Source organism: Bidens hawaiensis, unplaced genomic scaffold (genome assembly GCF_021521415.1).
Source record: "Bidens hawaiensis isolate Kalapana, Puna unplaced genomic scaffold, B.hawaiensis_p1.1 tig00028763_1, whole genome shotgun sequence".
Taxonomy (NCBI): domain Eukaryota; kingdom Viridiplantae; phylum Streptophyta; class Magnoliopsida; order Asterales; family Asteraceae; genus Bidens; species Bidens hawaiensis.
In genome coordinates, this window is record NW_027494710.1 from 215,889 (window position 1) to 229,316 (window position 13,428).

Sequence of the window (13,428 nt, forward strand, 5' to 3'; positions counted from 1 at the left end):
TTTTTAATTGACGTTTTGCATAATTTGACCATGGCAGTGAAACCCGAACCCGGTTACAAGCCCGAAACCCAACATAATTAGTTTTGAAACTTTTCCTGGGTTTGAGACGGGTTTGGGATTTGTAATACACCCAATTAATTATCTGACGCAATTACCCGGTAATATTGACCCATTTACCCGATGTACCCGACATACCTTTTTTATGTTATATATACATTTTAAATATTCTAAATATATTATTTGTCGAGACTTGTTTATGAAAATTATGTACCCGACATGTCTTTTTATATTATATACACATTTTAAATATTCTAAATTTAAGACATTTTATTTTTATGGTAATCATTGTTTGTAATCGATTTGTTATATTTAGGCAAAACTTGATAGAAACCAGACGGATTTGAGCCGGGTATACCCCTACAGTATTTTGTCAAAACCCGATAGGAACCCCGAAACCCGACAGGTTTGGGACGGGTTTTAATTATCGGGTATGGGTTGAGGAATGCCTAAAGCCGACCCATAGCCATCCCTAAATTTGGCATCTTTCAGAGAAATACGGGGTAAAAATAGTCTTACAAAAATATACATAACCAATACATAAAGATACATAATCCCTTAATGCACAACTAGGTAGCTTTGAAGCCTAAGTGCATTGTCTCATACAACTTTGAAATACATTTAAACTCGTTCGTAGTTGATATGTTGATACTTAGTTACGTATGGAACATAGCTGCATAAGCACATTGCCTCATACAACTTTAAAATACGCTTTGGCACCTAATTTTAAGCATATGAACACTACTCCATACAACCTTGGAAGACGTTTAGGGGCACCTTCGTAGCCTATATCACTTACCAACAAATAAAGGCATTTTAAACAAATAAAGGCGATGTTGTCTTTGTATTAGTTACAATTAATAGTAATTAAGGATTTTTAAATGATTAATGGTTTCTACATTTTATTAGTAACTTTGTCGATTTTTGTTCGTTTCATAATAATGTTATGTTCTACATAACATCACAATAAACTTTATCTGGACCCAAAGTCAGTGTGACTTCTAAACTTGCTTTATAAAAAAGAGAGACGGGAGTCGCGTGACAGGCCAATTTTGCAAGCCCGTTTCAATGAGTCCAAGCCCACTTCAATGAATTCAACTGTTCAAGCCCGCTTCAACGAGGTCATCTTGAGTTATCTATGATTATATTTACTAGAAATAATGTATGTCTAGAATAGGCCTACGTGTCGGGGTCGATAACCTAGATACGGACATGGTATGTACATAACGGCAGCCTAGATAGAAAGCAAACAACATTCAAATTTTTATTTGGTTACGCTCCTATGTCTAAAGTACTAGCGAAATGTTCAAAAAGCTTCGGAATCACAAACTCGTTTATGCTCCTCATATCCTAAACTTGTTCAAGCTCTTTGCCCGCCCCAGCCTAACACGTCTGTTTTGTCACTCTATAGCTAGGGGGTAAAACACTTGTTTTATTTCATGTAACATATACTTTTGTACATTATAAGCTCTTTAATCCTTATAGCTATTTTCTTTTGTGCAAGGCACATATAAGAATGTTCCCACGTTACATTCAAACTTGAAAATGTGTATCGTCATGGAATTTCAAATCAAGTTAAACATATTTGATAAATATAATGACAACTGGTGTAAAAAGCATGTTGTATAAATTAACAAGTAAATCATACGAATAACCATTGTGTGTAAGACTTATATATGGTAACGTGCATTTTTCTCAACTACATGCATCATCTTTTGATTTTATCATATGTTATTGACTTGTTATAGTATATAACTAGGTTATAGCCCACGTGACACACGGGTGGAATAACATGTCATTAAACATAATCAACTTTAACATCAATTTAAACAAACATATATTTCTTTAACTATTAAAACTTGATAGATTTACATTGTCACTAAACACATCACCATACCAATCAAAAATTAATAGATTTACATTGTCTTAATATTAAAACTTTCAAATTACAAGAAGTTAATTTGAGCATAACAACCATTACACATCAACAAAATAACTCATAATGTTCTTTGCTATTAAACCATCATCAACATCTTGAAAACTTCAACCAAAAGAAAATCACTTTTCCTAACACACCTGAAAATTGTTACAACACAATAGCAGATTATATAAAATATAAACTACACAAAACAACATGTATAATAATTAGTAACATATAAACATTACTAAAGTTGTTATATGGAACCAATAAATCTTAACTTCCAAATTATAGTTATTAAAAAGTGTAAAGAGGTGTTGACCATCTACTACCTGTATTAAATCTAACAACAATATCGAAAGAATTTATATTGAAAATGTATATATAGAATGGTTTACTATATTTAAGGTTAATCAAAATCAGTTAACAAAGACAATAATAAGTTGCTTAATTTAAAAATGAAATAATAATAATAATATATAAACATTAAACTCTCTCCTTAATTATTGTTTTTATTGTCAAACATTATAATATATTTGAATTTCAAATTAGTGTAAAATAAAATATTAACATTTTAGAAACTTCTAGAATATATATTTGGAAAAATAAAAAATTGATCATAAAACAAAGTATATTTAGAATCTATGATTATATACTATTATATAATTTTATGTAGTATTATATAATTTCAGATCACGAATAAACACCTTAACAATCTTTTCTCATATAACAATATCTATATAATTTCAGACTGTTAATAATATAATCGTAAGAAATTCATAATTAGTTTAATTTAGATAAATAATAAATAATAAAATATGTTGATTTTGAAAACGAAAAGGTGGTCCTATACATTTACCAGTTATGAGCAAATCGGTCAGTTTTAAACAATTAGAAATCCAATGCTAGCTTTCTAGAGACCATTCTTCTTATTATTTTTTTTTCCTAAAATAAACAATTGATTATATTCAAAATGTATATTTAGAATGTATTATTATATAATAAATTTAATATTTCAGTATTTAAGGTTAATCAAAATCGTTTAATATTTAATAATAATTTGTTGCTTAATTTAGGAATTAAATAACAATAACAATAATAAAAAACATAATAATTTCATTAACTATCGTTATTGTAGTTAAACCTTTAAATATATTTGAATTTCAGATTTTTGTAAAAATGTCAATTATTATTATTATTATTAAATTATAAAATTCTGGAATAATAACGGATTAATTTAATGTAGATTAATATTTTTAGAAACTTCTAGAATAGATTCTATAGAGAAATCTGCATTGTGTCTCCCTGGAAAATAACGTCGCGAGATGGAATAACCACTGAAAAAGAATTTGCGTATAATGGACCACTGGATTTCTCGGGCGGGTTTTTTTGACTCCCACCGTCAGTTGACCGTTGGTATTATAGTAATAATAACAACATACTAAGGGTATTTTAGTAATCTTCTTCTAATAAATAATAAATATAATAATAATAGTAATAATAATAATAATCCATCATCATCCAAAAACAGCCATCCAACACAGGTATTACAACCATTAATCATCAAGAAACCTATCCGTCACACCCACCACCCACCGGAGAATCCTCCACCACCCATTTTTCCGGAAAACTCAACCACACTGCTGCCACCGACTCCTGACAACCCATTTTTTCATGAAACCCCAAGTCAACAAACCCCATATCAACCACCATCGCTAGAATTTCCGGCGACCCACCCAATGGCTCCGGGGCCGACGAAAAATTCTGGGACGAAAAAGTCTGGGTACGGTCACCGCCATGGCTCAGATCTGTAATCATCTTTTTGATCATCATCATCATCATCATCATCATCATAATCTTTGCATTCACAAACAAACACACAGTCACACACATATATATGTACAGAGAGAGAGAAAGAGATTGAGAATAAGGTGGGTGGGTGGGTGGGATTATTATTATTATTATTATTATTATTTATAACATTTGCATTCACAAACAAACACACATTCACACATAAATGTCTATACACAAAGAGAGAGAGAGAGTTTGAGAACAATGTGGGTGGTGTTATTAATATTATTATTATTACATTTGCATTCACAAACAAACACACATTCACACATAGATGTCTGTACACAGAGACAGAGGGTTTGAGAGCAAGGTGGGTAGGTGGGGTTATTATTATTATCATTATTATTATTATTATTATAACATTTGCATTCACAAACAAACACACAGTTACACATATATGTATGCACAGGTAGAGAAAGAGATTGAGAACAAGGTGAAAGATGATGATGAGGGTTTTGTCATGGTGAGGGTTGAATTGATACATTAAGGTTTTGTCATGGTGAAGGTTGAATTGAAGATTGGTGAGATTAATTTGATGGATCATGAATGGTGAAGGATTGGTCGGTCGTCTACACCAAGAACACACACACTAGGTTAGATGATGAGGATGAAGATAAGGGTTAAATGGGTTATTCACAATTTTTAACAGGTCAACGGTAAGTCAACTGACGGTAGGAGTCAGAAGACTCCGCCGGAGAAACATAGGGGCACAAAGTTCGCAAAAACTTTTCCAGAGGTTAACCCATCTCACGACGATATAAACCAGGGAGGCAAATTGCAGATTTCTCTAGATTATATTTGGAAAATCAATATTATATTTTTTTGTTTAATTTTAAAAATCACTATTATGAGTTAGTAAATTTACTAAATTTATAATTCAATAAATATTAATAAAAATTTAGAAACTTTATGATTATATACGGTTATATAATTTTATTTAATATTATATAAAAACATAAACTATTTTCTTAATTATAGTTAATTTAGTCAAACCTTTAAATATAGTCAGTAATAATTAGAATTTGAATTTCAAATTATAGTCAAAAAGTTAATTAATAATGGAATCAGTTATGTACATTAATATCTTTTTAAAAATGGAATCAGTAATCTTTAATGTTTTATAATTATTTCCTTAATTATAAAATCAATATTATATTTAGTTTAATAAATTTAGTATATTTATAATTACTAAATGTTAATAAAAAATTAGTAATTTTATAATTAATATTTCAAGAATATTAAATTAAAGATTAAATATCATAACCCAATAAAACATTAAAGAGTACTGAATCAAAATTGGCCGGAAAAATATTAAAAATTGATTATATAAAAATCAAATAAATTACATGAATTGTGAAAAATACATAAATACATGAATAATAACAAAAATATACATCAATATTAAACAAAATATAAGATATCTTATCAACAAATCTTCAACCCATGAAATTAGCTATATCAACTTGGGAACATAACCTGAAATGAGAAAATTAAATATTAATATTCGTTTTACAAATAATAAATTTTAATCGTGGTAATATTACATGTTATGAAATATTTACCCAGTAATTCATAAAATTCAACTTTAATTTAAATTAGGAAATTTATAAAACATTGCCTTTTTTGTGAGGGGTGAGCCTTATTTGTTGTGGGCTTCTTAATTGAATAATTATTGATTTGATTCTTTCTTAGGGTCATAAAATATTGTATGATAGTCTCCATGACCGAATTTATGATCTGATTCAGTGGTTCGTCTCATACTCAGATTTTCCTCCGGCTCGTGTACTACCCTTTTAGCAATACTGGCAAAATTTTGAACGGGCCACGGGCTGGCGTGAGGGCATAATTATTGATCCGATTCTTTCTTAAGGTCATAAAATATTGTATGGCAGTCTCCTAGACCGAATTTATGATGCGATCAATGGTTCGTCCCATCCTCAGTTTTTCCTCCAGCTCGTGTACTACCCCCTTTGGCAATACAACCAAAATTTCGAACGGGACACGGGTTGCGCGAGGGCATAATTATTGATCTGATTCTTTCTTAGGGTCATAAAATATTGTATGGTAGTCTCCATGACCGAATTTATGATCCGATTCAGTGGTTCGACCCATCCTTAGTTTTTCCTCCGTCTCGTGTACTACCCTCTTTGGCAATACTGACAAAATTTTACTTCAGCCCAACTCATAAATCCAATCCAACTATACTTATTCTAAAGTCCACACCCCAAATTAACATGTTTTATTCTTCCAACAATTATTAACAAGATGGGAATATCTCATATAATAATAACCAACATTCAAAAGTGTTCCAATTAGGTCACTAATGCATAATTTTCTCAAATCGGGTCACTAAATCTTCAAATCGAGTCTCACCTATTTTTTTGTTTGTCAAGAAAGAAATGGAGGATAAGATGTGGGGGTCGGAATTTCCAATATATGTAGTTATATTTTTTAAAAAATAAAAAACGTTAATTATAATAAAATACAAAAATAAAATATAAATTTAACGTCGCCACTCAACGTTAACATAAAAAAAAGATAAAAATATTTCTTACCTGCAAAATGTAAGAAAATACGTCAGCAACGAATGCTAGTGAATGTGCTGACGCTAAAATATTTTTCTTTAGTTAATTATCCCTCGGGACTACGTAGGTCCCGACCTAACGTGGCTTAGGAATAATCAAGTTAAAACATACAATTTATAAACTCTAAGTCTCTATACTCGGTCCCCCCAGCGAAACACCGCAGCGTTCGACTAGTTGAGTGCTTATACGTATACATAAGGTCATACTCCCCGTAGGCGAGCGTAATTGTGACCAGGTGTGGTGTGCCCACCACATATGAAAGGATCCAGACAAACGTACACTATAGCCTGAGGCCAGTATTTATACCCTTGTTTATAAATGTTTTAGAGACACTTATTCTCATGTAAAGTTTTTCATATAACACGTTTGACTCATTTGAAAAACAAGTTTGTAAAAGTGGGACGTATTCACCTTTTGATTGGATCGGCTTCAATCACCGTCCGAGGGTCTTTCCCGTTGCTATCTCGCACCTATAGTACGAGTATAACCAATTGTTAGTCGAATGTACAATCCGGCTTAAGACCTTTAGTCTTATTTTATAAATTTTACCTCGATGAACCTTTAGTTCAAAATCTCTTTTAATTTAAAGCCTTTAGTTTAAAAGTAATTTATAAACCTTTAGTTTAATTACATAAACCCGACGTTTCTTCTTCTCTAAGAAACGTATTCTTTTCTTTATTATTTAAGAATAGTTATTATTACTTAAATAATATTTTCATAACAAAGAATATATATATATATATATATATATATATATATATCAATATTCATAATCGTATCTTTTGTTCTTTTCTTTGTTATGTTTACTTTTATTATATCGAGTTATCGAGTATAACCTCGACTTAATGTTTAAGCCTTTATAATATTTTATTATTATTTTCATTGGCGTTATGCATACGCCTACCTTTGTTGGCTTATGAAAACCCTAATAATTTGAGCAGCACTCCAACGCCGCTTCACTTTCCTTTCCTTCTCGTTCAACCCTTCTTCTTGTTTTCATTTCCTCGTCAGGCCAAACGACAAACTCCAAAACTTCACCACTTGTTTACACGCCTTACGAGATTCACCATCTTAACATCGAGATATAACAAACACCTTCTTGGTCGATACGTCGGTGGAGAGTGGCACGAACTTCGAGGAAACGAACACGGAAATCAAGAAATTATGGCACGAACTTCGAGACCGATCGAGGGTATGGTTTGTATAGTTTAGAGAGATGTTAGAGAGAGAGTGATATACTGAGTTTGGTGTGAGGAAGGCATGAACCCCTAGCCTTCTATTTATAGGCAAAATTTGGAGCCCATCGCGGTACGCGACGGCCTCTTTGGCAAGCCCGTCGCGTATCGCGACGTAGGCTTGGACAGTCACCACGTAGACCTGCCACGTTGCGACATGTGGCATACGTTGTGCCGCGTGGCAACACGTAGCGATCCGACTGCCACGTGGTAACACATAGTGCCACCGGTTGCCACGTGGCACACGTGTCACAAACAGTCAGGCCACGTCATCGCTTATGCCACGTCATCACGATACGCGATGACGTTGGTTCAATGGCGATAGCGTATCACTATTAACTTCTTCTAAAACCCTTTGACCAAGCCCTTGTAGTTTCCTTTCGAAGTTCTGCTTCTTCCTGGGAGGTAAAGTCATTCTTGATGTTGAAAATCTTGCGATTCTCTTCAGGAATTTTGCCCTTCATCGTCTCAGCCGCCGTCTGACACATCAGGTCGAGTAAGCCTTTGACTTCGAGATAGTTTGCTGCCACTATTAGATCAAAAAGAGTGTATGTATCCACTTTAACATATTCTAAATCAAACGATTTCAGATCGTTTTCGTTGGTATATGGTTCCAAATGCTTTTTACAGTACTCGATAACCATTGCCAAGATCTTGCTGGTGACGTTAGGGAGTGGGATGCCAGAGCCGGTACAGTCATCTTCGATCATGTGTTTGATTGTTTGTGATTCCAACGCCACCGCTTCTTCAACCTCAAAGGTTTCGCCGTCAGAACTCTTTAATACGATGGTCTTTTGCGACGACGTTAGGGAGTGGGATGCCAGAGCCGGTACAGTCATCTTCGATCATGTGTTTGATTGTTTGTGATTCCAACGCCACCGCTTCTTCAACCTCGAAGGTTTCGCCGTCAGAACTCTTTAATACGATGGTCTTTTGCGACGACGACATGGTGCTTTAAGGTTGTGTGAATTGTGAATGAGAAACTTGAGAGAGGATGAAGGGGTTTATATAAGATGGGATGGCGGTGATCTGCCAGAAATATCGGCTAACCATTCGGTAACCTTATTTCAAATGTAAATCAAACTTATTTTGTTTCACTTTACACTTATTGTTTTAGTTTATTGCATCGGTGTCTTTCTATTTTTATTATTCAATCAATCGAATTTTTGAACAAAGAACTTCTTAAAAAGTATCTTTACTAAAAGTACTACTAATCAATATTAGGATCTTGGCCATCGTGATTTACAACAACATTCTTTGAAAGTATTGAAAAACTTCTTGAATATTAAATCTATAATCTATCTATAATATATATAAACGAAAACATAATAATCCTACGTGTCGCAGTATGGTCGCTTCCACCCTTTTTTGGAGTCACCAAATTTGCTTAATTTTTAAATATAGACTTCTCATGCATTTGACCCGAATTCACGAGTATGGATCTTATCAAACCCATATATTTCTTAAACGGGTTATAACATCTCATTAAATTAAAATTCCTATAAAGTAGAGATTTGCTAAAAATTAATATCTAATTTATTTAAAAATATATATATTATTTATAATTAAAAAACCAATTTTAAAGTAAAAAAAATAAACGGGTCTTGGGTCTCATCAAACACATATAGCTTTTAAACCGGGTTATAGCATCTCATTTATTTGTGTAACAATTTATCATCAAACCATAAGTATATTATTAACTTTCATACAATAAAAAAATAAATGTTCAAAAAATAAATAAATATCATAAACAAATAATATAAAACAACTCCTTTAATACGGGGAATAAAAACTAGTTACAAATATAGGTCCCTAACATAACAAATGGATATTTGATTTGTGGATAGTTGCTACATCAATCTGCCCGGTTGAGTTCTTGATCGCCGCCATAGCTATAGAGAGATGATTAAATTACACTTTGTCTTCTCTGGCTTGTGTCGTATCTGTAAAGTTATGAAAAACTTGTGAAAGAGGTCTGATATCGAGGTCTAGCTTTTAATTACCCTACAAATATGCAATTAGTCATCGATCCCTCATCGATATGTATATGCATATACCTCGGATAATATTAGCATAAGATGTTTTAGGAAGAAATGGATCTTTACCAAAGTTATGAAGTATCTTTTATATATAAAAATAAAAAAAAAAAAAAAACTAAAATTCTTGTTTTTTTTTACTTTCAATAGTTAGATAATAATTTCTTTAAAATTTATCAATGAAAACTCAACCAACCAACCTATAACCTATTGAAACTAGTGGAGGTGCATGCACGGGGATGGGGGATGGTCAATCGGTTAATAGCATTGTGGTTAGTGCACTAATATAGCTCAAGTTACATTATAAGTGAGTAAATATATTCTTTTTGGTTGTCCCCGTGAGTAACTTGGCGTTAAATTGTTGCTCACATAGAGCATTCCTAGGTGTATCGATGTTTTGCGTGTGGAGAAGACGTCACGTTAGCTCGCGCTGAGATGTAGTGAGCATTCCTTCTATTTCTAGCCACACAATGGTTCAATCTCGTGCAGCTTCCTTAATGTTACCACTCTTTTCTGGACCATTATTCTTATTTTCTTGTTAGGATTACGTATATTATTTACTATATTTTTATGTTATTATTTAATAGCTAATATTTGGTATATCATTATTTTTATACGTATTAAGTCCGACTCCCATGTTTTTGTTCAATTTTTGCCAACGGACTTCTTTTTCATCTACTTCAAATCCGATCTGGATGTCTTAACTATGTGGTTTAAAGAGCAAACAAGGCTTCTTGTAGCCCTTAAAACACCAAAATCAATCACTATTTATAGAGAAACAGTACTGGTGTTGGACCCAAAACTCATTTTTAGTATCTAAGAGCATTCACAATAAGGAATTCAAAAAACACTAAAAAATATGCCTAATCACCCGGCACATCATAAAAACACCATCCTTTAAAAACGCCCAAAACCTACACAATACGGAATCCTAAAAACACAAAATAAAAAAACATTGTCACATCATCACCACCTTCTACCTTATAATTTTTAATTCAAGACCCAACTTCCCCATCTAGGCCCACCACATGCAAAAATGTATTGTTTATGATAGTTTTTTTTTTTTTTTTTGAAAAATTCCACTAAAAAATGCTTAATAAAAACTACATCCACAATAAGAAAAAATGAGTGACGTGGACAAACACCCATTAACACTTCATAAAAATACCTTATTGGAGATTATCTAAATGCTATTGTTGAAAGAACATCACATGGGCCCATGCTAGGTGGTAGAGGTGCACACATTACCCGGTTAAACGGTTTTTAACCAGTTTGTACCCGAAATTCTAATTGGTCCAGTCCTAACTAGTTACTAACCGATTCTAACCGTCGGTTAGTAACCGGTTTATATTATTGATTTCAAAGCCGGCGGTTATTAACCGGTTCGGGTTTAACCGGTCAAAACCGGTTAGTAACCGACCCGAAAAGCCGGTATAACCGGTTAATTCCCGCAAAAAAAAATGATTAGCATGTTAACTGGTTAATGGTTAACCGGTTAACCAATTTTTGCACCTCTTCTAGGTAGAGGTGCACAAAAAACCCGAACCCGGAACCATCAATAATGGTTTATGTGGGAGAGACAATTTATGTATCATTAATGGGTACTAGCAGTGACAGATTTACTTGAAGTTCAGGGCCTAGGCTATGATATTTCTTCCAAGCACAATTCAGAGTCCCTGTTGACTTATATATGTTTCTCAAAGTCCGATCTTGGCAAAATATTGGTAATGGGTGGTTTTATTTTAATTTGATTGAGGGTTTGAGCTAAACACCAACTCCTTCCTAATTTTTGATTGAAGGTTTTGTAAGATCATTTTGAGATTGAGTTTTTAAACAGTTTATTGACTTGTTGGTTGCCGTGATTTAGCTCATAATAAACAGATTTTTAACTCTTGTAAAAAACTAAAATAGAAAAGATATTCGTGATTGTAAACACATTTTTAATTATCGCTTTTCAAAAAAGCCAATATTTTTTTATAATTACAAACTCAATCCCAAATATGTTCTAAATATGCAATGTAGTATCGGCTATTTTTTAATGACTATTTAGTTTGATTGAGGGTTTAAGCTAAGCACCAATTAGTGTATCACACTTTTTTTTTAAAAAAATCGAGTATAATAGCATGTGTGCATTCTTTTAATATTAAGGGTGACTTTTTTGCAACAACTTAATGTCAATTTTTTTTTACCTGACCGCTCTGACACTACCCGTTCTAACCCACTGATTAATAATTCTACATCCGATTAATAATTCTAGATCCACCACTGGATATTGTGTAAAGTGTCAAATAAGTTCTTTAGCTTTTATTCTTTCATTGAAAGATATATAACATCCATGAAGACAATTAAATAAGAGATTTATATACAAGGAAAGGAGATAAAAGATGAACAATAAAAGATACAAACAAATATTTACTAAATCATATTGATTACCCAAGACCTGCTCCATTACAAGCTCTAGAACCAGACGATGTTGTTAAACTGTTAAAGAATTTAGGGTTTAGCATCATTCCATCTATACCCAATTTTATTAGTTGGGTTTTAATTATTTTGTCAATAGATTCAACCAAGAAAAGAAAATTGCAATATAATAATGGATAATAATAACAACCAAAACCATTAGTATTTATAGAGAAACAAAGTAAGAATTTAATCAACATGATATTAGTACCCAGATTTGCATAAAACCAAAAGCTAAATAAACATAATAATGAAAAAAAGATATATAAATGCATGTTGATAACTAATAATAATAATCTGGATCTTTATTCAAACGCCCATGCATTCTCCTCGCGAACCGCGGCTTCTTCCTCAGGGGTGAAGTCATTAGTGATTTTGAAAATCTTGCGAACCTCATCAGGACTCAGGTCCTTGATCATGTCAGCCACCGATTGACAGGTCAGGTCGAGTAAGCCTTTGATGTCGAGATAGTTTGCAGCCAGAATCAGATCAAAAAGAGTCACTTGATCATCTACGTCTTTAACAAACTCTACATCAAACGATTTAAGAGCCTCATCGTTGGTAGATGGTTCCACATGCTTTTTACAGTACTCGATAACCATGGCCAGGATCTTGCTGGTGACATTAGGGAGTGGGATGCCAGAACCGGCACAGTCATCTTCGATCATGTGTTTGATTGTTTGCGATTCCAACGCAACCGCTTCTTCAACCTCGAAGGTTTCTCCGTCCGAACTCTTTAACACGATGGTTTTTTGCGACGAAGACATTGTGATTTGCTTTGATGCTTGGCTTGTTGTTCAAGATTGTGAATGATAAACAAGAGATGGGTAGAAGGGGTTTATATACGAATGGATGGCGGTGCTCTGCCGGAAATAGCGGCTTAGTATTCGGTAATTAAATTCTCAATTTAACTTTACCCTACTTATTGTATTAACTTGTTACATCGTGGCCCTTATAGTTTCTTTTGATTTGTTTTCGGTTGTTACGATTTGCAAGTGTCCTTGACCACATATCATGGCAACACCCACTATATTTACTAGTAGATTAGCCCACGCGTTACGGCGGGGTTCCAACTGATATTTGATTCAACTTTGTTGTGTATCACCCGGTTAACTCATTCATGGTTTTAAACATTTTATTCCGTCCATTCAAAAATTGGTGTACTAGTTTGTATGGCGTGCTTGAGTAATATGTCTAGTACGTTAGTTCCATCCATTGTTAGGCTCCCTACGTCAACCGTATATATATGATTTAGTCGGTATAAAGTTTAATGGTTTTATTATATA

General features: G+C 33.0%; 2 pseudogenes; both read right to left on the reverse strand.

Annotated features, from left to right (window-relative positions):
• Positions 1-7,981: 7,981 nt before the first annotated feature.
• Positions 7,982-8,485, reverse strand: LOC143577638 (SKP1-like protein 1A pseudogene; annotated as a pseudogene).
• A 3,956-nt stretch (positions 8,486-12,441) lies between these two features.
• On the reverse strand, positions 12,442-12,912 carry LOC143577651 (SKP1-like protein 1A pseudogene; annotated as a pseudogene).
• Positions 12,913-13,428: the final 516 nt, after the last annotated feature.